The sequence below is a fragment of the Antechinus flavipes genome, chromosome 6, assembly GCF_016432865.1.
Source record: "Antechinus flavipes isolate AdamAnt ecotype Samford, QLD, Australia chromosome 6, AdamAnt_v2, whole genome shotgun sequence".
Taxonomy (NCBI): domain Eukaryota; kingdom Metazoa; phylum Chordata; class Mammalia; order Dasyuromorphia; family Dasyuridae; genus Antechinus; species Antechinus flavipes.
Window position 1 is genome coordinate 218808774 of NC_067403.1, and position 27810 is coordinate 218836583.

Genomic DNA, 27810 nt, shown 5'->3' on the forward strand with positions numbered 1-27810 from the left:
AGGTATTAGAGATAACATTTGAACTCATCTTCCTACTCTAATTCTATCTCTCCAGCCAATGTTATCCTACCTACTCTAAGAAATAAATTGTGCCATGTCTAAAAGGAGTTTCTTGAGAACTCTGTTAATAGGAGAAAAGATCTGCTAACGACGAGGAGATCTGAGTTATTCTTTTGTGACATGTACTCCCAAAGATTGAGCCCGTATTCCTTGAGACTTTTTATATTGTTTTAGGTGTGTATGAGTGTGCTCATTTGTTGTGTCCTGATTGTTCTTATTACATTAGTCAATAGATACCTTTTTTAGGAGCTAATTAGAAGCTATCTAATAAATTGATCCACCTACAGATAGTAATCTTGGGGTAAGAGAAAGCACTGAGGTGTGAGGTCTTGAATTAATGGCAACATTAGATTCTTTAGGGGTACCCGTAGAAATTTAAAAGAGAAGTATGACTTTGCTCTAGTTCCTGAGACCCCAATTGGAGAGCAGAAATTGGAATAAGCATCCCCAGAGCTTATATGCATTATATGACTGCAATAAGACATATTCAGAATGTGACTTTATTCTAACTAGTATGAATAATTACCCCATAAAGTGGCTGCATTTGAATTAACCTTATTCAAAATTGAAATTATATAAAAATATAGTCAGTGGTGTGTGGAGGAGAAAAGAAGCATTTATAAAGCACCTACTATGTTCCATATGCTGTGCTCAGTGTGTTATAGATATCTTGTTCGCTCCAGCCCAGTGGAAACATATAATTAACAATTTTTTAAAATAAGTTGTTTTTTATTAACATAATGTAACAGCAAAGGATAAGAAAAATATATTTCTTATTAAAGTTTATAAAAATAATAATAATAGTTATAGGAAGCAATTTTTTAAAAAAATGACTAAATATCATATCATAAGCTTACACTGAGGGTATGATGAAAAACAATTATTTTAATTAAAATATTTTACCAGTCTAGAATGTACTGCCTTCATTTTTTTTTTCAACATTCAGACATATGCTGGTAAGTCGTTGCTCAGATATTTTCAGTTGTGTCTGACTCTTCATGAATGCATTTGGGATTTTCTTGGCAAAGATACTGAAATAGTCTGTCATTTCCTTCTCCAGCTTATTTTATATGAGGAGACCTCCAACTCCGACTCTAACTCTAACCCTGACCCTAACTCAAATCTGACCATAACCTTAACCCTCTAACTCTGATCCTAATGTCTCCAACCTTAAGCCTAACCCTAGGGTTACATAGAAAGTATCTGGGGCCACATTTGTACTCAGGAAGATGAGTCTTTCTGACTCTTGTTCTAGCACTCTTCCACTATGGCACCTAGCTGCCCCATGCTGGTAAGTGTGGAGAGCTTGATCCTCATCTTGGCAAAATGTGCATACATTAATTAGGTTCCACATCCATCATATTTTGCTTCATGCTTTCTTTAGCCAGAAAGAGAACTAAAATGCATTAAGAGAACATTCATTTGCTCGTTATTGCTTTTTTGGTATCATTATTGTCTTCCTCAAACATTCATTTTTGTTCCATGTGAATCTTGTTCACAAGATTATTATTATTATTATTATTATTATTATCAGTTCGTCTGAGTTTGAATCAAACAATTTGAGAAAACATTTTCTACTTCATCAGTTTAAGGCTTCTTTCAGTGCTTAATATTTCTGCTATGTCAGTCAGTTTTTGAGAAGGAAAACCTTCAAAATAACTATTTGAACAATTTGAACAATGTAGCTTCCATATCATCTATTGTTTCTTGTTCTTATTTATCACCAAGATTGGCAAACATTTTGAGTTGCATCTTTGTTATAATTTTTGCAGAAATCAATTTGGGAAATTGTATCATTTCCTGTAGTTTTAGCAATGATCTATTGAAAACTTTTTTTGATTAATAGGCCTTAAATGTAGAAATGGTTGCTTGGTTAACAGGCAGCAATAAAGATACTATGTTTATTGGTTAAAAAATAAATAAATAAAATATTTTTTTGCATTTTCACACAATGAGCCAAATGTAGTTGGATGACCTAGGGCTTTATCTAAAATCAGTAATATTTTCAATGTGATGATTGCTGTTCTTGTGATATTTTTCAGCAGCTGGGTTAGAATAACTTGAAAAATTAGTCTTCAAAAAGGTTAGAACTGGAAATAGTGTTTGTAGGCTCTCAGATCTCAAGCTTTTATGTTTGTAAATGGATGCCAAATTGGCAACAGTCAGTGGATAAAAAAAAAAAAAGATGTATATTTCTTTTGTTTAATGCTGTTTGATTGAAATAAATATAGAAGTATTTAAAAATTATTTCAAGACAAATACATAGACATTGGCCTTAATTTAAAATTTATTCCTGATTTACCTCCCAATATTAGTGTTAAGTGATTATTAGACATTTTAGATTCGGGTTAAGTTTTTTCTTTCTTAGATATAATTTTCACTATAAACTCAAGGAAAACCTTCCAGAATAATTCTGTTTCATTTGCATTTAAAATTTATTAAGGGTATTCATTTTCTTTTGTTTTTAATATCAGCTTTTTTATTTTCAAATACAAACACAGTTTGCAATATTCATCCTTTCAAAACATTGTGTTCTAAAGTTTTCTTCTTGCTTTTCCCCTATCCCCTTCCCCTAGACAGCAAGCAATCTAATATATGTTAAACATGTTCAATTCTTCTATTCATATTTCCATATTTATCATGCTACAAAGAAAAATCAGATCAAAAAGAAAAATTATAAAGAAAAAACGAAACAATAGCAAAAAAGGTGAAAAAATATATGTTATCTTCACATTCAGTCCCCTAAATCTCTCTCTGGATGTAGATGACTCTCTCCATCACAAGTCTATTGGAACTGGTTTGAGTTATCTCATTGTTGAAGAGAGCCACATGCATCAGAGTTGATCATCACATTATCTTGTTGCTAATGTTCTTGGTTCTATTCACTTCACTCAGTATCATTTCATGTAAGTCTCTCCAGGCCTTTCTGAAATCATCCCGCTGATCTTGTAGAACAATAATATTCTATAGTATTCATAAAGGATATCCATGTTCATTGATTCTTACCTTTAATATATAAAAATACTTAGGTGCCAAGTTTTCATCTACATTGGCGGCCTTTCAAGTAATTTTTAGTTATAAAAATGAACTTGATTTCTGAAGCAATCAGTAAAATTTTCTTTATCATCTACTGCATTTTCATTTCCCCTGCATCCCTCCCCCTCTGTTGTTTTAAATAACCTTTAACCTTTTTGTCTGAATGACTGATTTATTAAATGGAACACTGTTTGGTAACAATCTTCAATTCATACAATTAAATTCTTTCCTTTGCCATTACCTTTATTTCCTTTCTGTTATTTGCAAACCAAAAAAAATGCTGATGTGACTTTGAGTTTTTTCTTTTATTTATCTGAATATTTCAGAATATTTTGAATCATATATTCAGGCATTCTAATATTTTATTTTAGAATTATTTTGACTTTGTACTACTTGTATCAAATTTTCATTCTCAGTTAATATTGATGCTTTTTTTTTCTTTGTGTATTGACAGTATTTTCATCTGAAGTATTCTTTCTTTTATTTATTTTGTCAAGGATTATAAAAATAAACATAACTGTTTGTGATGTGATATGTCATAGGACTTCAACATATATGTGCAATAAGTAATTGCAGAATCTGTTGACTAAGTTAGACATGTTTTATTAATTGAATTCTGGCTCACATTAAATGTGACATGGCATTTGATAATTCATGTTAAATCCTATTTTACATTATTTGAAATTGGATTAATCACTGTATAGCTGTGGGTAATGTCAGGAAGCCACACACTTGAAATGTGGAGTTGGATTAGGTTTCCTCAAAGAAGATATCATTTTATTTATTATTTTCTTTAGAAGTTTTTATTAAACTTTTTATTTTCAAAACATATGCATAACTGACCCACACTTAACACCATATACCAAGATAAGGTCAAAATCGGTTCATGATCTAGACATAAAGAATAATACTATAAACAAATTAGAAGAACATAGGATAGTTTACCTCTCAGATCTGTGGAGAAGAAAGGAATTTGTGACCAAAGAAGAAATGAAGCTCATTATTGAACAAAAAATAGATAATTTGGATTATATTAAGTTAAAAAGGTTTTTTGTACAAACAAAACTAATGCAGACAATATTAGAAAGGAAGCAATAAATTGGGAAAACATTTTTATATTCAAGGGTTCTGATAAAGGCCTCATTTCTAAAATATAGAGAGAACTAACTCAAATTTAATTCAAGCCATTATCCAGTTGATAAATGGTCAAAGGATATGAACAAATAATTTTCAGATGAAGAAATTGAAATTATTTCTAGTTTTATGAAAAGGTGCTCCAAATCACTATTGATCAGAGAAATGAAAATTAAGACAATTCTGAGGTACCACTACACACTTATCAGATTGGTTAAGATGATAGGAAAAGATATTGATGAATGTTGGAGGGGGTGTGGGAAAACTGGGACACTAATACATTGTTGGTGGAATTGTGAGCTGATCCAACTATTCTGGATAGGGATTTGGAACTATGCCCAAAGAGTTATCAAACAGTGCATACTTTGATCCAGACATGTTTCTACTGGGCTTATATTCCACAGAGATCATAAAGTAAAAAAAGGGACCCACATGTGCAAAAATGTCTGGCAAAGGAACTGGAAATTGAGTGGATTTCCATCAATTGGAAAATGGCTGAATAAGTTATGGTATATGAAAATAATGGAATATAATTATTCTGTAAGAAACAATCAGCAGGATTTCAGAGAGGCTTGGGGTGACTTACGTGAACTGATGCTAAGTGAAATGAGCCAAACCAGGAGATCATTGTACACGGCAACAGCAAGATTATATGATAATCAATTATCTCTCTCTTTTTTTTTTTCTTTTTTGCTGAGGCAATTGGAGTAAGTGACTTGCCCAGGGTAAAACAACTAGGAAGTGTTAAGTGTCTAAGGTCGATTTGAACTTAGGTCCTCCTGACTTCAGGGCTGGTGCTCTATACACTGCATTACCAAGCTACCCCTAAGATGATGAATTCTGATGCACATGGCTCTTCTCAATAGTGAGATGATTCAGGCCAGTTTCAATGATCTTGTGATGATGAGAGCCATCTGTATCCTGAGAAAGGACTGTGGAAATTGAGTGTGGATTACAACATAGCATTTTCACTTTTTTTTTGTTATTATTTGCTTGCATTTTATTTTCTTTCTCATTTCTTTTTCCTTTTTGATCAGATTTTTCTTGTGCAGCAAGAAAATTGTATAAATATGTATGCCTATACTAGATTTGCATATATTTCCTTTACCATTTTTAACATATATTGGATTACTTACCATCTAGGGAAGGGAGTGGGGGGAAGGGAGAGCAAATTGGAACACAAGGTTTTTCAAGGGTCAGTATTGAAAAATTATCCTTGCATATGTTTTGAAATTGAAAAGCTTCAATAAAAAAGAAAAAAAAGGCATAATTTTCAACATTCTCCCTTGCAAAACCTCGTGTTGCAAATTTTTGTCTCCCTTTTTTTCCTCCACCCTCTTTTTCCTAGAATGCAAGTAATTCAATGTATGTTGAACATGCACAATTCAAGAAAGTATCATTTTAGCTCAAACTCAAAACTAATCAGCGAAGTAGGGAGGATAGCATGTGATAAATTCTTATTGAAGTAAATTGAGCTGAATGTTTTATGTTTAGTATTTGAGCTTGTTTGACTTGTACAAGAGCTACTATAATAGAGCACTTCTTTCTCCAATCTATTTTGGGCAAAACTACCAAAAGATTTTTCTTGATAAAAGTGATATTGAAATAACATTGTTATTGTTTAGACATTTGTCATTTGTGTCTGATATTATGACCGTTTTGAGGGTTTTCTTAGTAAAGACACTGGAGTGGTTTGTCATTTCCTTCCTCAGCTCATTTTACAGATGAGAATACTGAGGGTTAAATGACTTGGCCAGGGTCACATAGCTAGTAAATGTCTGAGGTCAGACTTAAACCCATGAAAGATGTTCAGTCCTTTTTCAGCCATATCTAATTCTCTATGACCCCATTTGGGTTTTTTTTTTTTTTGATAGAGACCCTGAAGTTATTTACCGTTTCCTTCTCCAGCTCATTTTACAGATGAGGAAGCTGAGGCAAATAGTGACTTGCAAAGTCATAGAGCTAAATAAGTATATGAAGTCAAATTTGAACTTGTCTTCTTGACTGTCTGAAAAACAATCCCACAGATCTGCACACAAAACACATTCCCTGAAAAGAGTTAAATAAATCTAACTAATATTATTATCTATTTCTACCAAATTTATATTTCTAATGCACACATATGATCAAGTCACTTCACTGATTAAAACTACTTCATCCCTTCCTATTATATAAATCCTATTGTCTGACTTTTAAGGACCTTGTCAAAACTATTCTCTTCTTTCTTCTTATCATTATCAACAAACATTTATTAGTTACAAGCTATGTGATAGGCATTATGTTAAGCACTGGGGATTCAAAGAAAGGCAAAAACATGATCCTAACCTTTAAAGAGCTTACATTCTAAGAGGGAGATAACCTGTAAACCACTTCGTACACATATATCATATCCATGTACATGGGAAGTAATCTCAGAACTTCTTAAATTATGAGAAGTTTGGGAATGGAGTGGGGAAGGCAAGGAAAGTTTCTAAAAGAAGTGATAATTTGAGATGAGTGCTGAAGGAAAACAAGGAAGTCAGGATGTTTAGATAAGGGAAGCTTTTCAGACTTAGAGGACAGAATGTAAAAGAGGTAAGGAATCAGCAGATAGGGTCTCAAGGAACAGTAAGATGATCAATAATGCTACATTGTAAAGAATGAAAATAATTTGGAAGATACAGGTTGTAAAAGGTTTTAAAAACTAAACAGAATTTTCTATTTGTTCCTGGAAATAATAGCCACTGGAATTTATTTAATGGAGGAAAAGAGAATAAAGGTGAAAGGATCAGGCACTTGGAAACATCACTTCTGCAGTTGATTGAAGGATGGACTAAAATGGGGAGAGACTTGTGGCCCAGGACCAAATCAGCATCTGGCTATTGCAGTAGTCCAAGTGTGAAGTGATGCAAACCAAAACTCATGACTATATGAGAAGAGAGGAGGAGGAAGATAAGATGTAATTCTAAAGACAGGAATGACAAGGCCTGGCAATTAATTGGAAATGTGGGCATTTAGACTACCACAAACTTAAGTTATCCCTTCTAGAGAGCAGCTAGAGAGAGGAAAATTATATGTACTATTTTCATCAAGCAAGATGCTATTTCCCTCATTGTCCTCAGGATGTGAATGCTCTATATCCATCCTTTTAGAAATCTACTTGGTTTTCTTTCTCTCTTATTCCACAGCCATAGTCACTTCTTACATAGTCACTTGGAATACTGTCTGGATGTATTGTGGCTGTCAAAAATATATGAGGTGACTTTGAAGTAGTGAACTCTGAAAATCAGATCAATGCCCCTGTCTCTTTCCAGGACTGTCAGTGGAAACAACGGCCCAATATTAAGGTGTTTTTTGTTTTTTTTGGGTGGTGGTGGTGGTGGTACAATTCCAAGTTGATAACTTTAAAACCAAACAATTAGGAATCTAAGTACAGAGATAGGATTGTGGCAGCCCTGATGGAATTATTATAACTTAAATAAGTAATTAAATTTAGATGAAAATTATTATAACACAGGTTTGGGTAAGAAAATATTGATTAATAGGTTATAGTTATATTTTCATGAGGGTAAAGCGTAAAACTTTGTTTTTAATCTGCTAATTTTTTTAAATAAAAGAGTAACATGGTAATATGAATTTATTATTAAAGCAAACCATTATCTATTAGATCTTTTGGAAAATAAGATTTAGTAATTTTTATGGGAATCAGTATTGAAGTATGTTATTTATTTAAAAGACTTTTTAGTGCCATTCATATTCAACCTTTTTGGATTTTCTTATGAGAAGATATTTACTTGCTACTTGGTATGCACAGAAGCCCAGAGCTAGAAGACATCTTAGAGGTTACCTTATTTAATTCTGTACATGATGCAAGTGAACTCTCTCTACTCTACTCGATAGTGCCCTATGCTTCAACACAAGCACATCTTTGTGTTCTCTAAATGTGGTGCCTAGAATGATTTTTCATTCCCCTAAATTTAGTCCTCCCTACCAGGGCAGAGCACAGGAAGACAAACACCTTCCTTATTAAAAAAAATATAAGTCAAAAATATTAATTATATCTACATATCTACAGAGAGAGAATTAGTATCTATTAAGCCTCTAAAATGTGCTAATCGCTATGTTAAGTGCTTTACAAGTATTATCTCATTTGATTCTCACAACAACCCTGTGAAGAAGTTGTTTTAGGCACTAGAGATAGGAAAAGAAAAAAAAAATTCTTTGTTTTTAAAGAGCTTCCATTTTATCAGAGGAGCAAAATGCCATATAGATATGCAAAATATTATAAATATTTTAAAATGGTAGTAGGAGGACACCAATAGTTTTATCATTCAGGAAAGATTACATAGAGTTGGTGGTGGGTTTCTGAGTTGAACTGAAGAAAATGAATGGTTCTAGGATGTGATGGTAGGAAAGGAGTGCATTTCAAACATTTCCTGGGAACTTATTTCATTCATGCATTACAGTATTGCATCAGCCCCTTTAGTGGACTCACTGCTGTCACACATCATTAAAGAAATGAAAGAATATTGAATTAGATGACCTATGATACCCCTAAGACTCCTTCCTCCATTCTCCCAATGAACTTCCATTTTGTCTAATCATAAATTTCGCTTTAATTTTCCTAAGAGGATAAAGTAAAATTCACTGTTGTCTTTTTCAATTTGCATCACTTGGAGACTAAAATCCACCCTGAATTGTTGAAGACTTCATTTTCTTCTTTGATAAACAAAACTAGTGTTTGAGTTAGACATTTCCCACTGCAATCAAAGAGGCACATATAGGAACTGCCAAGAGATTGTCCTTGTTTGGGGGAGAATTCACATCTTGAGTGAATGGAACTCTGTTATGTGCTTATGAATGCAGATGAGAGAAAACTAGTCAAAGACCGACCCAGCAGAAGAGGACTGCTCAATTATGCTCTCTGGGTAGCTCAGAAGTTTTCTAGGAATTTTTCTTTGTTCTAAGTCAGGGTGATAGTGTGTTATTCTGTTGTCACATTTCCAGGAGAAACTTAAATGTCAGAAAAGGAGTTGTATTTTTGACTGGTGCCAAAGGCAAAGATTAGGAGCAATTAGGAGCAAAAATTAGGAGCAATTAGATGATGCAAATTCGGGCTAAGTATATGGGAAATCTTCCAAATGTTTAACACACTTCCTAATTGTAACATATTTCTCTGGACTTAGTGGATTTCCTCTTAGTAAGAAACTTCTCAGCAATGGCTGGATGACCCAATTCCTCTCTTCTTCATCCCTCATGGACATACAAGTAGGAAAGGGAGGAGAATCCTCAGGTACAGGTTGGATTACATGATCACCACAAGACTGTAATGAAAGGATTAGTGATTGAAATTAATTAATGCTCTTATATTGTCTCTCAATTAAATCCAAAGCAGAACCAATAGAACAAATGGGATCTTTTGTTTCTTTTTCAGCAAGAATGATTGCAATACCCTTTTTTTTTTCTTTTAAATTTTGATGCTTTGATAGGTAGGAGAAAAAAAAGCAAAAATTGTGAAGCAATTCAACTTGTACTATGTAACAATTAAGTATGAATTAGAGCACTGAGAGGGACAGTTGCCTCTCTCAAAAGAGTACCACAAAATGTAATTATTTATTTTTAGAATTTTTTAAAAGGTCACACTTCTTTCTATCTTTTCAAAATACAATGTGATATAAAAAGACATGTTCTCATTTTAAAATAAAGGATCCCAGAGAGTTTGGCAATTTTTAGTCATGTGTGATTGAGAACTTTGAATCTATTCATGTCTGTGTATACAACTTATCTGAATGTAGCTACTTCTGTTCATAAAATAGATGGTAAAGCTGATAGAGATCTGGGCCAGGGAGTTAGGAAAATTCATCTTCCTAAGTTCAAATCCAGCCTCAGACACTTAGTAGCTATGTGATGCTGAATAAGTCACTTAACTCTGTTTGCTTCAGTTTTCTCATTTGTAAAATGATCTGAAGAAGAAAATGAGAAACTCCTTCAGTATCTTTGCCAAGAAAACCCCAAATGGGTTCATGAAGAGTTAGATACAACTGAAAATGACTGAATGACAACAAAAACAAAAACTTCTATTCATTTATTGGGATATCATTTCTAATCAAATCCTTCCATCCATGTGTACCTTTCAAAGATGGTTATGTAAATGTTTTTTCATTAGTATATTTGAGTTGAAAGAATTTGTTTTTTGATTTTACAAATAGATATAACTCAACCATCCAGCAGCATTTATTCATTTTAATGGTTAGAGTTAGATTAAAATTAAATAACATAAAATTTGATTTTGAAAAGAACACAAAAAGGTATTTAGCCTCATAGAAGCTTAGTACATCACAACATTTTAGCCTTAATCATGTTATCAAAAGTATCATTAAGTTGGGGGCAGCTGGGTGGCACAGTGGATAGAGCACCAGCCCTGAAGTCAAGAGAATCTGAGTTCAAATCTGGTTTCACACACTTAACACTTCCTAGCTGTGTGATCCTGAGCAAGTCAAGTCACTTAACTCCAATTGCCTCAGCAAAGAAAAAAAAAGTATCATTTAATTGACCAGCAATATAGTGCAGAACATTGGTATTCATATTTAATATTCATTCACTATTCATCCTACTTCTTGTTTTATGGGATTTCTTTAAGTCCTTGTCAGATAATGAAAAATGTCAGAATTTCTGATAATTTTGCTTAAAAAAAATTCTCTACAGAATTTGATTGCTTCAGAATCACTATTTTTATTTTTTTGTTACATATCTGCATAACATCAATCAAGAAAGTATATAAAAATATCTTTTCTGGGAAGCCATAATTTTGCAAGCTTGTTTGAAAACACAGTCATCCTTGGCTACTTGTTTTTCTTTTTCTTCTATATTTAGCCACCCTCTAAAGTCTTTCCTTTTTCCACCTCAACTTTTCCATTCTCATTACTCCAAACAACCATAGGTTTCCTTTCTCTTCTACTATATATCACTATGAGACTAATCTACTAAAATACCATTATACTTCAGAAGGTCTTCCCTTTTCTTCTTAATGGCTTCTCCTACCTCCTAAACTTCAGTTCTTAAAACATGCAAACACATTTTAGCCCTTTCTTCTTTTACATCAGTACTTTATTCCTGTGATTAGTTTTGTTTAAACAATGTTCATGTTGTTACATTTCTAAGGTATATTTCACCTTCACTCCAATTTCTTAACTTTCCTTAGTTTTAATATTTTACTTAAATTATTAAATTTTCTTTTATGTAGCTATTTCCTCTTTTTTCCTTCACCTCTTTCTCCTTTTAGTTAAGTAGTTTGTTCAAAATTTTAAAAATTCAAAATGCATTTGGTTGTATTGCTTACTTTTGTGTTAGGTGCTAATCTTGCCTGTTGGAATCCTTACAAAGTGTTAAGTCATTACAGTTGATAGAGACAATAATTATCTAATTTAGCAAGGTTCAGTATGATTGATCTGATCCTATGAGGAGATGTTATGGGCCAGAACTTGAAACAAGGTACTAAGTAGAACTGATAGAAACAATGCTTGTGTTCACATTTTTAGAGAGCTCATATAAGGAAGAAGCTCTTAGGGCCAGAAAGCACTCTGAGAGGAAACCCATAATCCCACTCTTGGATCCCACAATCCCACTCTCGGAGAAGGAGCATAAATAGAGCTTCAATGAGCCAGTCAAGTTAGTTCAGTAGAAGCCCTCTCTTGGAGGTGCAACCAGATTCATTCATCCTACCATGGTGGCTGGCCTCCTGCACTTCCCCCACTGAGACCAAGGCTGGTCTGAAAGGCTCTCCAGAAAGCTGCCCAGCCCCCGGCAAGGAGAAAAGACTCAGAAGGAGCACTCTGGGAGATTGAGAGCCAGAAGCCCTCTCTCGGAGGCAAGACAGATTCATTCCATCTTCCACCTTTGTGCTGGCTGGAGGCTGAAGGGAGCAAAGGCAAAGGACTAGTGGCAAGAGCTCTTGGAACCAAGGAGAGAGAAGGCCTCCAGAAAACTAGCCAAGCCCCAAGTGAAGGAGATAAGATTTTGGAAGAGACAATAAAAGACTGTAGTTTAATCCTGCATTTGGGGTGATTATTGATCTGAACTGATACTAGGGCTTCCTCCCCAAGAAATCTGCTCCCAGAGAGAACCATTATATTATTTTAAAGAAGAACACCACCACACTTGCCTCCCTTATAGAGTTGTTAATCCTTAGGCATAGGATATTTGGGTTAGGATTAAAGGAGAGAGAAAGAGAAATGCTAGAGTATAGGCTTGTACTGACTCAAGAGAGCCAATTGTTAAATTTTCAGTGTGGGCTATCACATTCATTTTTTGAAAATTGATAGATGCTACAAATTAGGACTTGATGTATGATTTTGTTGATTGTGGCTTAAGGAAATGATGGAGAAAAGATAATTGATTCAAATTAACTTATAAAGAATATAGTATTTTATTGTCTGGGGAAAACCTGATTGTTAAACAAACTACCAGCAAGCTACTTAAAAAAAAAAAATCACTCTCGAGTACAAAAAGCAGCTCAAGGAAATGACAGAGCTGCTCATTAAAGTAGAAAGGGAATAATGATGAAATATTAATTAAAATTCTAAGCTATTTAATTCTTACTTTGCTTCTTTTTCTTCTAAGGAAAATTAGTTTTGAACTGGGAAGAATAGAGAAAAGTAATTCTCAGGGAATGGAAACCCCCAAAATAAGATGATTAGACAGATTTTAATGATTCTGATTTTGTTAAAATCACCAGATTCTGGCATTAAGTAGCAAGTCTAATTTATGAGCCACTATCAGTGATCTCTGAAAGATTATAAAGAATGGGAGAAAAGGTCACATAATTGAACTAAGACAGATGGTGTTCCTGTTTTCATAAAGCGAAGAGGGAAAAGTCTACAGAGTTTAGGCCTGGTATCTCAACTTTATTTCCAGACAAAAGTATAGAAAGCATTCTTAAAGAAATGTAAAGTATTCTTTAAAAGATTTTTAAATTTAGGAAATTAGAAAAACAATGACCAATATAATCCATCAGGTTTTGTCAAGTATAGTTTATGGAAGAACAATTTCATTTCCTTTTTAATTTTTTTTTTTGATAGAGTAACTAGACTAGTAGACTAAGGCAATCGTGTTGAGACAATTAATAATTTGATAGCATTTGTCACATTGTGTTTATGGACAAAATGGTGAGATATGGACCAGAAGGTATTAAAATTAGGTAAATACTAAATGACTTACATTATGGTATACGAAGGATATTCATTAATGACTCCATGTGAACTTAGAGGTTAGTTCAATTAAAGATCTGTTTTTGACATTTTGTCATATAGCATTTTTTAAAATCAGTGACTTGGATGAAGCCACAATAGGCCTACTTATAAAATTCTAGATGACACAAAACAAGGATATGTGACAAAACCAGGATCTAAAACAATTTTCCTTCTTCTTTTAGATTATGTTTCTTCTGATTAAGGATTGTTGCATTCCCTATACCTGTATCCCTAGCACCTGTACCCTCGTACCTATCATAGTTCATAGTATGTAGCAGATGCTTAATAAATGATAGTCTACTAATTATCTGCGGAGTATAATAGATTGAATTAAGAAGAATTTTAATAGGAACAAATGTAATTTTCTACATTCATTTATATAACTCCCCATATAACTTTAGGACTAGACAACTGTGGTTAGGAAATAGTTTCTATGAAATAAGATAGGAGAGATTTCAAATAATTAAAATGTACACCATCTGGAAGAAATTCTATCAAGATACACTCAAGACGATATAAACAGAATTACAAAAATATTCCTTAAAGAAATAAAGAATAAATTAAATAACTTCTGAGTTATTCAGTGTTCATTATCAGACTATGACATAATAAATACAATGGTACCACTTATTTAAATTCAGTGTTATTCCAATTAAAATATGAAGGATGATAGTTTATAGAACCAGATAAAATAACATTTATTTAGCAAAACAGCTGATCTAGAATATCAAAGGTCATGATGACAATATAAATATGAAACAGGAGTAGTTCTTCTTGACTTCAGAATATACTACAAAATGCTAAGCATCTAAAATATTTGATATGATTTAAAAACTGAAAAAGTAAATCATGAAAAATACTAAAAAAGGAGTCAGAAACAAATGAATTCAACATACCTTCCATGTTATATAGATTCCAAAGTAAGGATTAATTTAACGCCCCATTTGATGAAAATTTCTAGAAAAACCTGAAAATCAATTTGGCAAAAATTTAATTTGAATTAACAACTTCCATCTAAATGAGTATGGAATATGAATAATATAATGAAAAAATCAGTAAATTAGAATGGAAACAGACCAGAGTTTTTTGAACAGTGATAGCTTCTCTCTCTCTCTCTCTCTCTCTCTCTCACACACACACACACACACACACACACACACACACGCACACATACAAACAGATAATTTTGATTACATTGAAAATGAAACTAATAAATGTCTGAGGCCAGATTTGAAACCAAGCAGATGTTTTTCTGACTCTAGGCTCAGGGCTGTATTCACTGCACCACCTAGTTGCCTCTGATGAAAATATAACTTTTATCCAAGAAATCCCAAATGCTAAGCTTATAAAGGAAATGGAAAAAAAGATATGATACATAGCAAAATGCTTATGGTAGCATTTATTTGTAGTAGCAAATAATTGGAACCAAAGAACATATCAGTTGATTGGGGAATATTTTAATAATTTATGTTATGTGAATATACTATAACATTGCTGGACTATTAGAAATTATGAAGAGGAAGAATTCAGAGAACATGATGAGAAAATATATGAAATGACACCATTAAATAAAACAATATATTTATAAGAGTTACAACAATACCAATTTTAAAAGAATAATAGCCCTAACGAATTGGATCTGAAGACTGTAAAATTATAATGGGCAAACGACCCTCTAAGAGAAATAGAGGGTTGCGTGTCCCTATTTTCATTGCATAGGAATACTCTCTATATATGTGAAACTACATACAGTGATAGGTTTGGTTTATGTGTGTTGGATAATTTTGTTGAAGTTTTAAATTTTTCTCTTTTTAATGTTTAGTATAGAATGAGTGAGTTTGATATTTTTGGACACAAGTGTAATATAAAGATAAATCTGATAAGAACAGATACTACACTTGATTTTAGTCAAAATACTGAGAGGTGTTGATACAAATATAAATCAGTATGATAAAATATTTAGAATTTTTTGTGCAAACCAATTTCAACATGAATTAATAGTTGGACATGATACCTTGCGGAAAGCATATTATTATAGGAAAGAGTCTACTGCTTATAATACAGGAGGTGACCATATCACATAGCCCTGTCTTTACCAGATTCCATTTAAAGTAATTATGATCAGTTCTGGGCACCATATTTTAATAAGGACATGGAAAAAAGTACCACTAAATTGGGGACATCAGAAGAGGGAGACTGATGAACATGGTGAATCTATTTATTAAAGAGACCAAGGACATTTTTCTTGAAGAAAAAAAAAATTTAGTTGGACATAATAGCTATTTGAAGGGCTGTCATTTGGAAACAGATAAACACCTGTTGCTTACTGCCCAAAAGCAGGAGGAATAATTAGAAATTCTAAAAGTAAAAATTGAATTTCATATAAAGAAAATCTAAATTATTAGAACTATACAGTAATGAAATGGACTGCCTCAATAGGTAAAAATTTTCTTTTCACCAGAAATCTTAAGCAGAAAATCTGACCAGTTACAAAAAATGCCCTAGAAGAGCTTATTCAAATTTGAGTTGACAAATGACATTTGAAACCCCAACTTTGAGAATCTGGAATTCTTTATAGTAAAAATTTAATAATTAATTGCCAGGATGCTGTGAATGGAGTCCTGAGCCTGGAGTCAGGGAATATCTGGATACAAATCTGGCCTCACATTCTTACTAGCTCTGTGATCTGAGTAAGTTACTCAAACTTATTTGTCTCAGTTCCTTCATCTGTAAAATGAGCTGGAGAAAGAAATGGTAAGCTACTCCTGTATTTATGCCAAGAAAATCCAAAATTAGGCCATGAAGAGCTGGATACAGTTGAAACAAATGAACAACAATAAAGCCATGTCTTCTCCCAGAGATTTTAAGATAAGGAATGCATTCAGTAAATAAAAGATAAAGATATGTGGAGCAGACAATTTTTTTTTTTTTGAGATTCTTATTGTATCAAGAAGAAGGGAAACTTCAAATGACAGATGTTACCATTTCTCTTCAATCTCCCTCCCCATTAACCTGCACATTTGCATCTGCAAACAGATGTTTTCTAGAACAGAACAGAGATTTATATACACAATTACCTACTTGTGCATGCACCAATGGGTACACTAATAACATAGTGACTATTAAAAAGTCATGAAAAATATTTGATTTTGTTGAATTGCATTTTCACACAAGGAACTAAAATAATTTGCCATTTTTCTGGACAAACTATTAAGTTAATATGTGTTGTATTTGTTTTAGTGATGGACACATTTAAAGAAACTCTTAAAAATTGGAACATCATCTGTAGCAGATTGCCTTTCTGTAGAAAATTATAATCAGAAATTAGTTAATCAATTAATCAAATCAACAGGTATTTATTAAGGACTTACTATTTGATGGCCCCTGTGAGAATCATGAAGAAGTAAAGGCATAGGTGAATTAGCCGCTGATCTCAGTAAGCTTACATTTTTGGCAATTTACCTTTCCATGGCATTTTCTATGTGAAGTACTAGATAAGAGATAAACATGTTTGAGCCCCTTCTTAAAGATCCCTAAAACATAGCCTCTGAGAACTCACAACATTTATTCTAAACCTAAATGAGTCCTTTAAATCTAAAATTCATTTAAATTCAGAAGCAATAAGATATAATAGAAAAACCTTTGAGAATTCTGAGCCTGAGGACCTGGATTTCAAATCTTTATTTGCTCTTTGTTCCTTTTTAATAGCTGATGTTGGGAAAAGCAGTTCATCTCTGTAGCCTTAGGTTTCTCCTTTGTAAAAGAGAGGTGATAGAATTAAATAATTTCTAAACTCCCTCCAAGAGTCAAATCTAAGAGTCTATGAGTAATCATGTATTGCTCCTTACTAGGGACAGAAGACACTGCTAAAACTGCTGATAAAGTTACAAAATTTAGATAATAAATTGTTAGGGGCCAGAACTTGAAACAAGGTGCTAAGTCAGTGGAATTGATAGGGATAATAGTTATCTAATTTAGCAGGGTGTTTAACAGTTCTCTAGTTCATTACATGTACTTAGTACTTACTATAGTTCTACAAGATTGACACCTTTGATAAGAGAGCATATATAAGCTAGGAGCCTCAGCCAGGATTCAGTCGGGGAGATTCAGAAGCTAGAGAAGGCAAGTGGAAGCTCAAACTCTTGGAACCAAGGCCAGACTGAAAGACTCTCCAGAAAGCTGCCCAGCCCCAGGAAGGAGATAATAAAGGATCTGGACTATAAGAAAGCTAACTGGGCTGCAGAAAAGGAGATAAGACTTAGAAAGAGACAATAAAGGGGTTGGACTTTAACCCCTGGCTACTTTTGTGGTGATTACTGAACTGAAATGAAGGCTGCCTCCAGAGACCCCAAGAAAACCTCAACAGAGAATATTACATTTTAGAGAGAATATTACAACAAATACCTTCTGCCTATGTGGAACCTGCTGGGTAGTAGGGTGATCAGATAGACAGAAAACTAATTCACAATTTCAGCAAATGATAAATATGTGGGAAAGTTAGAAAAATGCCTTAATATATTTGAAGGGTAAGGCAGTTAAAGATAGGATAAAGAAAGGGTTCATGGAGGAAATGTCATTTGATTGGACATTTAAATGATGAATATGAATTCAATAAGCAAAGGATAAAAGAGAGACTTCTCAAACATGGGGAACAATATGAACAACTACTTGGAGACAAAAGAATTAAGCACATATTAGGAGAGATAAAATGTATATCATCTAGTGCTTAGAGGTAAGGAATATAACATATAAGAGTAGAAAGATATTTGGGGGCTAGAGTGTGAATGTTCTTCATATTCAGGAAAGTAGTTTGGATCACATTTGGTAGTCTAGACATAAACAGAGAAGATTTCTGAGCAGCAGAGTGACATGACCAGATCTATTCATCCATAAGATTGTTCTGTCAGTAGGATAAAGGATGATATAAAGGGGAAAGACAATAGAAGTGAAAACATTCTTGCAATATTGAGTCTCTGTTGTTGGTAAAGAGGGCTGTACTTGATTAAAGACAATGGAAATAGAAGAGGATAGTTGTGAAAGTTGTGGGAATACAATTGAAAGGGCTTCATATGTGATTGCATATGAGGCCCGAGAGAAGGAAGAGTTGAAGGTTTAATTTAACTTTTTTAGCAACTTCAATGAAGGAAGCATTTTGCTGGGAATTGATAACAAAATAATGAAAACAAGGCCATTTCTGTTTAAAACAATAACAATAGAAAAAAAACCCTATATTTGATGAGAGGTTTGAAATATGGAAGCATTTGAAACTGTGTCTTTGAGAAAAAGTCAGATGTGAAATTATCAACTGGTAAATCATCTGCTTAGACTATGAATCAAATAACCTACCCCCTCTTTCATGAAAATACATTTTAACAATTTGTGAAGATGGAAAGGAATGACAGAATGGGACAGAGAAGATAGTTGGACTGATGAAGAAAGAAGAGAATATATGATGTTTTCTACCAAAAGGAAGGCAATATCCACTAACAGTGAGTGGGTTATCGGTATTAAAAATTGTAGAGGGATTAAAAAGAATGAGAACTAACAGAAATATTTAGATCCAACAATTATGAAATTATCAGCGACCTTTGAGAGAATAATTAAAGTGGAATTGTTGTTTTAGGAGCTAGAGTATTAGGAGTTATGTAAAATGTTGCTATTCAGTTGTTTTTCAGACTCTTTTTCTGACTCTTTGTGACCTCATTTGGGGTCTTGACAAAGATACTAGATTGGTCTATCATTTCCTTCTCCAGCTCATTTTTTAGATGAGGAAACCAAGGCAAACAAGATTAAATGATTTGCCCAGGGTCACGTGGCTAATAAGTGTCTGAGGCCAGATTTGAACTCCAGAAGATCAGTTTTCATGACTTCAGGCTTGACACTCTATTTACTATGATACCTAGCTAATTGGAAAGCACCAAGTAGTAGAAAAATGGAGAATCTTATTTCGTTACATTTTTTATGAAGTTTAGCAGTGATTGGAACAAAAAAACAGGATGGTAGTTGGATGGGGCAGAAAAACCACAAGAAGGTTGTTTTTGGTTTTTGGTTTTGATTTTTGTTTTTTAACAAACCCCAACTCCAACTCCAATAAAAATATATGATACTTTAATAACTTTATCAGGTGAGATAAAGGCTCTTCACAAAGTCAATCAAACTAATCGCTAAACACCTTTACTGGGTCATCCAGTCAATCAAAGCCATAGTCTAGGTGGAAATAGTCTTTAATCAGTTTGGAAAGAATGGAATTCCTTCAGCTATTGGCTTGAATGATATGACCCATCATAAGAAGTATTTTGAAATTAGTTGTTAAGATTCAACCATTTGCTCTTGGGCTTGATAAAATAGCAAATCAGTTTGTATTCTCCTAATAATCCAGCATAGACTACAAGAGGCAATTTATTTTAGGGGAAAGAGATTCTCTGTCTCTATGCCCTCTGCTTTGTTCAGAGGATGACTTTTGACTTCTAAAGTTTGGAAGTTGTGAAGCAATCTTTGTTAGGGAGTTAAAGACCAAAATGGAAGGAAGTCTCAGAATAACAGTGGATAAAGAACAGAATCTGCATTGGGAGCTAAGGACAAACTAAATACTCTGAGGGGGAAAAAAACGCAACTTATCAATACTCTACAAGGACCCAGACTCTTAAAGCTCAGTAAAGACCTGTATCAGAGGGAAAATTCATGAAAAACCTAAGAAAGGAGAAAGGGTCTTCTATATAACCAGGAACGATGAGTTGACATGGTGAAAACTAATTTGAAAGACAGGGATGCTGATCAATTCAGTGACCAATAATAATTCCATGGAAGTAAAGAGAAACATGGTAATAAGCAATGGACTAATAACTGAGACTTTTTTTTGACCAATGTGGGAATTTATTATGTTTCACTATAGATACTCTTAATAGAGTACTGTTTCTCTTGATTTCTTATGGAAAGAGCAGGGAAAGGTAAGAGAGACAAGAGCTAAAAAAGTGAATTTTTTAAGTGTTTCAGATTTTTGAGAGCATGTTGTAGTTCTGTCTTTGGTATATTCTATTTGTAAAATTCCTTTCATAAAAATATTAATATTGATATTCTGTTATTTAAAATTGTAGCTGTTATTTGGTTAAATGATAATCATTAATATAACAAATTTAGTAATTTAGAGATAACATTAACCCTTCCAGATTTTCCCGAGAACGTTGAGGGGAGAAGTCAGTAACTCATCATTGTGAAGTGAAATTAAGGAAAATGATTTCAGAGGTCATATATGATTAAGAATAGATAGGAAGATGTTTGAATACAGATGTAAATAAGCTAATGGAAGGGGAGAAATTGAAAATACCTGGGGGAAGGGAATATGACAATTAAAGCAAGATCTTAAAGAAGTCAGGAGGGAATTAGTTCAAGTTTTCAGGTAAAATGAGTAGCATTAGCAATGACTAGGAATATCTCTTCTCCAAAAAGAGAGAAAAGAAAGAGTGATCACATGAATAAAGTTACAAGAAATATAAAATAAGATAGGAAGTATCTTCATTCTATGGTATTAATCATCTAAATAAAATAGGAAGCTAAGAAATATGTTGAAAATTTTTAATATAATGTAGATCAGAAATCAGATGTTTGAAGTTGCTTAGGTTGAAGAAATGTATGTTGGGATATAGAGTCATTAATGAATTTTTGAGTACTTGAGGGGATCTTAGCAGGAGATTAGATTGAAATGAAAACTCATGATTCAGGTACTAAGGTTGTTGAAAAAATTGCTTGAGGGGTTTGGAATTTGGAATATGATAAGAATAAGGAGCTGGTTGTATGGATTAAGTGGACTTTAAAAGATTGGTGAAGAATAATGATAGAATAGTCTGAGAGTGACAGTCGAGAACAGAATATTTGCCAAGACTAGCTTTTAGTCTATGATGTCAAATATGCTTATGTTACTCCCTATTTAACAAATTTAACAAAATGATTTCCTCTTATCTATTAAAGCATGCATAAACCCTTCTATCTGGCATTTAAAGCTCTTCACTTCTTGCCTCATTTCTACCTTTCTAGTATCTCTAAGCATTCCTTCCAGCTATATAATCAATAATTCAGTCTTTCTGGTTTATTTGTTGTTCTCACCCCACCTTCTTTCTCTTGTCTCCATGCCTTTGCCCTGGGTTTCACCATTCCTAGCATATTCTTCCATCTCACCTCTGCTTCTTAGAATTTTCAAATGTTTAAATAAATATTGAGCTCAAATGTCACCTTCTACAGACAGTCTTTCTTGATCTACCAGCTTCCCCACTCCCCACCCACAGCTGCTCTTTGACAATTGGCTTTTATCTATTCTATATGGCAGGTATGTTTCAGAGACTCAGGATCCTAGAATTCCTAATTAGCGTTCCTTGTCAGAATGTTGATTTTTTTGTCCATTCAAAGTGCCTTGTACAACATTTATAGGATGAGTCACAGGAAGAAAAATTACAAATAACTTAATGAAATTTATAAATATTGATAGAGATAGCAGATTAACCCAGTTCACTAAATGCTTGAAATACAAATATTGATAAAACAGACTCTTGCTCTCAGGATGTTTGTGGTCTAGCAGGGGGTGATACGACATATATATGAGATGGAGTATGCTTAGTGTTAGAAAATGTACAAACTTAAGTGATAGATCTATATATAGAGAGATCATTTCCAGACAGAATGGGGGTATGATTTAAGGAAGACTTCATGATAAGCTTCAGTAGATGCTAGTGATCAATTGCTGTAACCTTTATGCTCTCTGCTAATTGGGCTCTGACAATATTTTTTCAAGATGACATCAAACCGTATTCATTTCTGGCTGGCAGTAGGCATCTGGAGATAACTCAGGTAAATATTCTTTTCTATATAGATTTTGCCTGAAGCATCCATGTTTGCTGTAAATCGAAGGTCTCGGGGGAAAGAGACCATAAAAACAGAATGTTTAATCTAGACTCCTATTAATGACTAAAGAAATTCAAATATAAGATTCTTCCTTTTTGAACAACCTTCATCAATTCTCTTTTGTTTTGAAGCTCAGATTAAAAAGTCTCTTTTTTTTTTCTCCAGACCTGTGGGGCATTTTGGATTCACAGTGATGGCAGGTAATGAAGCATCTTTTCTTACTTAGGGAATAATTTTATTTGTTATCATAATGTGTCAAGAGAACACAATCCCAAGTGGGAAGGGTGACTTCTTTGGAAAGATCATTTTATATTGTTAGAATAAAAGTTTTTCTTGTTTTTCTTTTGTTGAAGTTGGGGAAGTTGTTGAAATTTGAGTAAGATGTTTTTGAAAGATAAAATAAAGAAAGTCAGGACTGGAATTCTGTTTCTATACCTTGGTTGTCAGTTGAAAATATGAAGGGACATGAAATCATTTCAGTATTTCAAACATTGTAATTTAATATAAATTAATTTCCCAATGCTATTTAATTTTTCTTCTTTGCTTACTCTAGAGGAGAGAATTAGCTCTAGGGGGATATAATTTCCAAATAAAAAGAACTTTTATACAATTAGAATCATGCAGTAATGGAATGAATAGAGGCCTGGGTAAAGAGCTCGAAGAGACCCCAGAGATATTGAGTGGATCATCATTGGAATAGTTAAAGCATGAGAGATATTTTAAAGCGGGGGTTCATCTACCTAGAACTGCATTTGACTTCATATACTCTGAGATTCTATTGTTTTGTTGTAATCCGGGTTCTTCTGGGGCACAGTAAAATTCATGGTGGGAGTCAAAATTTCTTGGATCACAATAAAGAATTGTGGATTTCAATGACCAGGATAAGCAAATTAACTATGGGACAGGGTGCTGAGAGTAAAAGACTGATCATTCAGGAGATTCATAGGGCAAGTGATTATACTTGGTAGTTATACAAGTCTTTATAGAAGATATTGACTTTCATAGACTAGAGGCTGTGTATTTCAGACTTGATTTCAGTAGCCATATCCTCTCACTTATTAAAGACAAAATATAAGCAAACATCTCTCATGTATATGCCTAATGCCTGAAATGGGCTGAGTATAATGTTGTTTTTGCATTTAATTTGCATAATTTACAGCTTTAAGGACAATAATCAATGTATAACCATTCTTTGCAACTTTGTTTAATAATTTGGTCATTAGCAATTGGCTAACTTTCAGCATTATGGATGAATATTGTATAAATATGAGTATACCACATAAAATACTGTCCTCTTATGGATATGGACCTTCATAAGAGCATTACTGATCTTTGGAATAGTATGTAGAACTGAGGATATTATAGCAATATTGAATAGCAATGACAAAAAGAGTTTCAGGGACTATATTAAGATAAATCCAGAATTTTAAGAGTGCCCTTTGTGAATTAACTAACCTAACTGAACATTCAGTAATACCTGGATTTCCTTGGTCAAAGTACAGCACAATATCCAGGAAGAGACCCAGAGCTTGCTACATTACAGGGGGTAAGAGATAGTCAAAATTCTATCAGGAGGAGAGAATAGTGCATCACCTACAGCCTTAGAATCTGGCCTGACAGCATCCGCTTCTGTTTATATGACAATGGATAGGGAATTGAACTTGGAATTGGAAGTTTTGCAATCCTATGTTGCCTCTGATAATTTTAAATGATGTTGGGCAAATTACTGAGCCTCGAGGCAATTTAATTTCTTCATTTGCAAAATGGTGAGTGTTGACTTGATGGCTTCCGAGTTTCCTTCAGTTCCAAATCTGTGATTTTAGTATCGTACTTTTTTTTTTTTCAAATCCCACTCAAACTAGTATAATAGATTTTAGGAAATTAATCCACTGGATTTAGTTTGATTTCTCTAATGCTATGATTTATGAGCCCCCATCAGTATGCTTCTTTCCAGAATTATTGACATTAATCAGTTAGGCAGACAATTACTTTTAGAAAAATATATTTATTACAATGAAATAGTTGTTGCAAAATCCTCCACAGGTTACTTGATTCTGTAAGAGAATCATCTACAAGTATCCTCACAATCTGGAGGGAAGCAGGACGAAGCTCAGATAATATATAGTAAAAAGAATAATAGTTCATAGAATTCCTCAATTGCTATAGTCTTCAATATGGTCTCATTAGGCAAGTTATATCTTTTCTTTTGAGATCTTTGTAGGTCACTGCTTAAAACTTTCTTATTGTGACCAGTTAGTCCTTGCTTCTCATTGCAGACATTATTACTAATCACCACTATTCTGGAGCTAGTGCTAGGATACAAATTAAAAAGTCCAAATATTCTAATCTTATAAAATTCATAGAGTGAAGAAGGGGTGAAGATACTCTTTTTCTATTGCATCACAGGGATTCTTTCTTAAAGCTGTGGTTGGAAGCTTAAACTACTAAACTGATCCATATTCAGATCTTCAGTAGTGCACTAGAGAGCTCTAACCCATTCAAATAATGTACAATTTCATTATAATTAATCTAGTAAGTTTTCTAAAACAACTAAATTGATCAAGAGGTTTTATGACTCAGACTAAAGTCTGATTGATTGATGAAATCAATTTAGGAACCTAGGACTTGTTCATATTTTGTGAACAAATTGAGATTTATTCTCATCTGGTCTTTACCAGATATAAAAGTTTGTTATTCATGCATGCGATGGGGGTCTGGTGCATAAATGTAACCCTTAAATTTATTTGGTTGACTCTGCTTCTTTAAATAAAAAAATGTTGAAGAAATAGCTTTTAAGAGAATGTAATAATAAATAGAAGTTTGGAAAAACTGGGGAGAGTGCATAGACATTCAGTAACTATATTCAATTAATTAATCATTTGGTCATTGAAGTATTGGAAGATATTGTTTCTATGTTCTTACTAAGTCACTTAGTAAATATTCCAACTTAAAAGTCAATTGGCAGTTGAATAGTTAAATGGAAGTGGTATACTACTCAGATTCCTTAGTGAATGGGATAAACTCAGGGAAGATCTCTCATAAGAATGTGACCTCAATCTATACCCTAATTATAAATTGAAGTTTTATAATAATAAAGTTGATCTATAGTCAAAAGCCTCAGGTGTTTGCATATCTTAGATAAAAATACATTTCCCTCCTGTTCCCACTGCCCTTTTTACCACAATTAAGTTCCCAATATGGTAAAAAGTGTGGCAGTGGCTGGTATTCTTTGTCTCTGCATAGGTTTTTAATTAGTCTTTGGATAGATTTTTAGTCTTTGGGTAGATGAGAATGTAATCTTGGATATTTCAGCCAATGGGAGAAAAAGGCCAAAGTGGGTGAGAGGCTGCCATGTTAGGGTCTATATATTCCTGTGTTTTGCATCTTGTGCTTTGCATTTCTTTGTTGACGACATCGAGTTTGTTGGGAGTTGCCCTTGTGAGATTGTAATAAATATCTTTTGCTTCTTATCTTAAGAGTCTGATTTTAATTTGGGTAAGGTTCACTGTCCCACTCATTAGTAATGGGGAAGAAAACAGACTGTCGGAATTTGAGGCAATGATAGTAGAGAAGAGATAATCTAATCTCGCATAAAATCTTAGAATTGAAGATAGAGACAGAAATACACATAGACATACACAAACACATATATTACAGTTGAAGAAGAATGAGATAATTGTATACCATGGCCACCCCTCTAATCTTTATATTATGATCCTTTGAATGCATTATAGAAGCAAAAATAAAGCAATTTTCTTCTCTTGGAATTAGAAACTGACTGTATTTGAAACTGTTTGCCATTATTTTAACATAGTTTAAAATAGTTTTGGACTACCACACAAAAACATACCCATGCATGCACACATAAAATTATTCCTTAATCTGAATGCCAAAATAATCGACCACTTAAAAAGAAATGAGAGTAACAATGGAAAAGGTGATGTCATTTTTCTGGTCCTTATAAACCACAGTTCTTCTAATGTTTTTCATTAACCCATTGGGTTATTTATCTTCCCCCTTACGGCTTTTGAGCCAAAGACCTTTGAAAAGCATAAATTTGATATTGATTTGTCATTTACTATGTAGGGTTCACTTAAGTTTCTCCCATCAGATTTTAAATTAATAAACTTTTTTATACCTAGTGAACATGATCTGACTATGTTAGGTGACAGATAATTTATAGTTAACTGGATGCCCTTTTATCACATTTTTTGCCATCGACTTTATGTGAATGAACTGAAAGAGAATGAACAAAATAACATTTTACTTGAAACTAAGAATAATCTCTGATATGGTTAAAAACAAATTCATATTTCTTAAATCACTACACAAAAGAAAAAAAATCCAGTCTCATCATTAATTTGACTATTTTTAAATGATACCCTAGCAATTATGGAAGAAATGCAAATAATTTTTCATAAAGAAGAAGGGGGTAACCTAAGTGGTTGCCATCTGTAGAAGTGGTTTTGACAGCTAAGCAAATGTTTTTCAACCTTTCTGAAAAAGCTTTGTTATCTGTTCTCAATATTGTGAGTGACAAGGAGCTGTTAAATCTTGGTTACTATAACAAATAAAAGAATCCATTTGCTATAATATCATATTAGTATTTAAAGGATGAAAATATTAAAGGAAAAGATTCATATATAAATGTCAGAGGTCAAGTTCAAAAAATGAATAAAAGAACTCTATATACACATGTACATGCAATATACATATGTAATGCTATGTAAATATGCATGCACACATATTCACACATACAAAAGCATATATCCATATTCACATGCATAGATATGTATACAAAAGTATATAAATAATGTATATATGTATCTGTATGTATAGATATGTGTATATCTATACATATATGTGTATGTCTATACATATTCATATATGTGTATAGAAATCTATGTGTATAGATATATATGTATACATATATTCATATATGTGTATAATCATAGTGGATTTATTTAGTGATACATATGTATTAGTTGAAGAAAATGCAACATTCATTTTTTATGGCAGACCAAATGGATTTGATAAATTAATGAGTACTAATGGGTATTTATTTTTAGTATTAGTTTTGTGGACCTGGTAGAATATTTGTTTTACCAGTATCCACCTGATGTCAATATCAATTAAGTTGTTAAACAAGGAAATGTAGATTTGCTAAAGATGCTAGCCCAGTGTCATGGAAGATAGATGAGCCAAACAAAAGGATTTCTAATTGATAGTGATTTTAAGGTGACATTGGGACAACTCTTGTATAAAGGTAATCTTTGACTCTCTATCAATCTTTATTTAAGAGAATGACCTGGAAATTGGTTGATAACAGCAATAAAAAAGGAAAGAAAGCAATATAATCTGATTGTCTGAACCTTAGTGTAAGAAAGGTTTAACATTTTGGCCATGAACTAGAAAAAAAAGGAAAGATGGCATATTTATCTAATTTAGACATGACACAAAG

At 33.0% G+C, this 27810-nt stretch overlaps 1 pseudogene; it reads right to left on the reverse strand.

Annotated features, from left to right (window-relative positions):
• Nucleotides 1–15284: 15284 nt before the first annotated feature.
• LOC127542185 (uncharacterized) lies at nt 15285–15385 on the reverse strand (annotated as a pseudogene).
• Nucleotides 15386–27810: the final 12425 nt, after the last annotated feature.